General features: G+C 31.1%; 1 protein-coding gene across 4 annotated transcripts in view; it reads left to right on the top strand.

Annotated features, from left to right (window-relative positions):
- The window catches only part of ARHGEF28 (Rho guanine nucleotide exchange factor 28), a 272,376-nt gene that overhangs the window by 99,741 nt on the left and 168,166 nt on the right, over nucleotides 1-4,469 (top strand). The window contains exon 1 of one of the 4 annotated variants that reach the window (XM_023538176.1): nucleotides 1,109-1,191. The exons of the other annotated variants lie outside the window; for them this stretch is intronic. The gene's annotated coding sequence lies outside the window, so the exon portion shown is untranslated. Of the gene's footprint in view, nucleotides 1-1,108; nucleotides 1,192-4,469 lie in introns of those variants that run through there. 4 annotated transcript variants of the gene reach the window in all.

Here is a 4,469-nt window from a genome sequence, read left to right as displayed (position 1 = left end):
GAACAAACAAAAAAGCAAAACAAAAAAAACAAAACCACCATTTCCTGGTAGTGCTTATTCCTCCTAAGCTGAAGTAATCCTTGTCCTCTTTGGACATCTCTGATCCTTAGAAGGCTCTCACTGCAGAACCGAACTCTGTCCTGTCCTTCCCCCCATTGTTTTATGCTTTCCCCTGGGGGCCTGCAGAACATGTCTAATCCCTTGTCTGCATGACAGACCCTCAGATATTTGCAGTCGTGACCATTTACTCATGAGTTTTTTCTCCTTTGGCAAAACAGTCCCAGTTCCTTCAATTGTTCCTCATATGACAACATGGTCTTTTAGTCCCTACAGCATCCTTGTCATTTTCCTCTAAATGTATCATCGGTTTAGTCTACATTTACATTAAAGTATTCGATGGCCCAAGTATGTCTGACAGATATAGAGAAGAACTACCCATACTCATTCTTTTTATTTTTTAAAACATTTTATTTTATTTTATTATTCGTTTTATGTATACCGTATATTGGTTAGACATTTATAGTTTATGAAATGATCCCCCCGATAACTCTATCATCCCTCTGGCTCTACACGTAACCATTACATTACTGCTGACTACATTCTTTATACCGTACTCAATGGAATTATTAGATTTTCATCAGCATAGCATTGGGCATGTTAGCGTTTTAGTCTCAGTGATGACTCATGCTTAGTTGATTTTTGACTAAAATCTCAACTGGTGTCCTGCTATTAGACTGCATATTGCTTCATTCTTTATTTTTGCATTAGCTTATTTTGGAACAAAGTGCAGGACCTTTATTCCTCAAGAAATAGTGGGACAATGCAAGAGTAGAGATTATAATTTAAGTATTCTTATTCTCAACCCAGTGTATTTCCTACTATGATGTACTTAAAATGTCAGATATTTGTTTTTAATTTCTAAGAGTTCTATGTTTTCAGACTCTTTGAGTTAGTTAGTGATTTTAAAAGGAAGCAAGATAAGGAGCTTTTTAGAGTCTGCTTCTGGTCTTGTGAGGAATCTGGGGTCATTTACTGACCTCTGTCATGAATTGTTTTTTACTTAATTCAGCTGTGTTACAGAAACAAAGCCTATTTCAATTCTATAGTGGTGAATCATCCCACCACGGGTGAAAGTCATCGAGAATTTTTGTGTTTGTTTAACTGAGTTTAATGCAGAGTTTTGAATAATGGGTATGTTTTTAATATATATTACTATATACATTTTATTTATAGTAATCATTTTTTATTAGTAATCTTGTTAATTGTGTGATTTGGGTCTTTTATATCCTTGTCAGTTTTTGTCTGTTCTGTCACCTATTGAGAGAGACGTGCTGAAGTTTCCCATTGTGATTATGGATTTCTCTATTTCTCCCTTTGGAATTGTTAATACTCCTTTCTATGTTTTGAAGCTATGTTATTAGGTACATACAGATTTAATATTATATTTTGTTTAACTGACACTTTTTATAAAGAAAAGTTCCTTTCTCTAGTAATGTCTTGCTTTAAAAAGTACTTTGTCTAATATTATTTTGACTATACTAGCTTTCTTTTCGTTAGTGTAGCATAGTATATTTTTCTCTTAAACTTTCTGTGTTATTTTTTAAGCATTTCTCTTGTAAGCAGCATATAAATATTGTTACAGTTTTTGAATTTAAAAAATTTATAGTCTTGGTGTTGTATTTGGATCATTTAATTCATTTGCATATAATATAATTGCTGATATAGTTGGATTTATATCATACAACTCTTTGTTTCGATACACGTTTTATGTTTTTTTATTTCTCTTGTCTTTTGTTTTTTATTATTTTCTATTCAATTTTTTCCTCTATAACTTGTTAGTTATACATTCTTTTTACTATTCTATTAGTGGTTACCCTCAACTTAAACATATATATTTGATATATTGTAAATAAGTTATTTTAATACTTTCCCCAAACTGTTGTATACTTTAATTCCATCTCCCTTTTAGATTATTGTTGCTAGACATTGTAGTTCTACAAATATTTTAAAATCTATGACATTGTAGTTATAATTTTGTACATTAGATATTAATTACATTTACTCACATATTTACCCATTTTACTGTTCCTCATTGCCTCTTGAATTTCCATGTTTCTGTTTGAGATCATTTTACTTGTGCTTCAATAAATCCATTTAGTATTTTAGTGCCGGCTTGCTGGCCATGAATTCTCTCAGTATTTTTCTTAAACATTTAAATTCCAACTTTATTATTAAGAATATTTTTATTAGGTATGGAATTTTAGGTCATCAGTTATATTCTTTTATTACTTTAAAGATATCATTCCATTGTCTTCTGGCTTCTATAACTTCTCTGAGTGGTCCTCCCCTTTCTGGAGTTTTATTATATTTTAGCCTCATTTCTGTAATTCTTTTTAAGGATATGCCTTTTTAATTTTTCTGTCTTGATTTTCTAGTTTTTATCAGCAGGAATGTTGACCAACTGTGCTTTATTTCATCCTATCTGGAAATGGAAGCCATTCCTATCCCAAAGTCTATTTCTGAAGAAATGTCTTAAGTCTTTTAGGTCATTTTAGTTTACCTTCCTTAAAAAAAAAATGACATTCTGATATTTCCTCCTGGGCTAACTAATTTGTATTCACCTATATTTCGTTGTCTTAGTTTTGGTTTGGGAAAATAAAACTGAATGATCTTTATATTTTACACTGTACAAAAGATGCTTTGAACATGCTTTAAAATAGTGGTTCTTACCCTTTTTGAATCATATTCTCCTTGTACCCTCCTAAGAATCTCTGATTAAAAGACAGACACACTCCCCAGATGAATGTTTAAAACTGTATATATCTTCAGGGGAATTAAGGAACATTTTCCCAACCTCCTCTCTCCATTCCACTATAGATTTCAGGTGGTATAATTTCACTTCTCAGAGGGGAAAGGGAGTGATTCTGATGTTGATCTCAATTGGTTCACTTGAGGAAGTGAAAATTTTGACCTGCCTAAGGCAAAGTTGAATAGAAGAGGGACGATTATAATTCTTTACAAATTTAATCAGGCCACTAACAATGATGGCACCGTTTAGTAATAGACTTTCATAAAAGTCACAATTTATTTCAGTGGCAATGGAAAAAAATACGAATTTAACTCAGTGAGGAACTGCTTATTATCTATTAACTTAGGAAATACTAAAAAAAAAAAAAAACAGCTTTGACAAAGTTGAGATGAAAATGATACTCTTGACCAGCACAGGTGGCGATGAAAGTTGATAAAACATCTTTGGAAATCAGTTTCACAATTTGTGACAATCATTCACATTGTTAGAACCATTTCTAGAATTTTACTTTAAAAAAGTAATTTAAAAAAGTAATTTAAAGCATAAATTTAAAAAAGTAAATTTAAAAAAGTAATTTAAAGCATAACAATAATGCACATGAAAATGTTTGCTATAGTATTTTTTATAATGTTAATAAGCTAGAAAACAATGTAAAATAATAGAGGAATGATTAAATCATGGAACATCAAACACTTAATGGAATGCAATTAAAAATGGTGCCGAAGATTGTAACAACATGGAAAAATACTTTTGATAGAAAAGTACAACCATATGTGTATTTGTGCCACAAGTACAACTATGTAATAATTAGCTGTGCATTGAACAAAGACGGGAAGGAAATAAGAAAAAAAAAGCTGATACATTAGAGCGGTGTCATTATAGATGAAATCTAGATATCTTTACTTGCTATTATTTTGTTCAATAATTAAAAATTTAGGCAGCCTTCTAATTTTATGAACTTATGAATTATGTTTTACATTGCATGAACCGAGAATTTAAGTATTTGGTATGAAAATTATTTTTGCCCCAATGGATAACTATTGTTCCAAAATGATGTATTGAGTAGTCTCTTCTTTCCCCAATGATTGGAAATGCCACCTTTATTACATAATTTCCATGCGTCTGTTTCTGGACTCTGTACTTTGTGGTTTACCTCTGTGCCACTACTGCACTGTTTAAATTGCCGTGGTTTTATTGTATGTTTTGCTTTGTGATGGGTATGTTCTGATCCCTCCCCCCACAGCTCAAGCATCATTCTTTCTCAAAAATCTTGTTTCTAGTCTTATGTATTTATTCTTCTAGATGAACTTAGAGTAAGCTTGTTGAGTTTCATTTGAAAATTTCAGTTTGGGTTTTGATTAGAATACATTAAATTTACAGATTAATTTGGGGAGATAATTTTGCCTATCATGCCTCTTATTGTTTCCAGAAGTTTCCAGAAGTGAAATACTGAGTGTTCTTTTATTTCGGATATAGCTAATTGACAGAGAGGTGATAACACATCTGTTATTTCTATGTGGAAGTGTAGTGATTCTGATATTGTTGTCAACAAATTCACTTATATAAGTTTATAGTTTTTTTTTTTAATTAAACCAAATTTTTTTTTGGTGACATTGGTTAACAAAATCCAGTAAGTTTTAGGTGTGCAATTTAATAATAA

The sequence above is a fragment of the Pteropus vampyrus genome, unplaced genomic scaffold (assembly GCF_000151845.1).
Source record: "Pteropus vampyrus isolate Shadow unplaced genomic scaffold, Pvam_2.0 Scaffold213, whole genome shotgun sequence".
NCBI lineage: Eukaryota > Metazoa > Chordata > Mammalia > Chiroptera > Pteropodidae > Pteropus > Pteropus vampyrus.
This window is presented reverse-complemented; position numbering and strand designations above follow the sequence as displayed.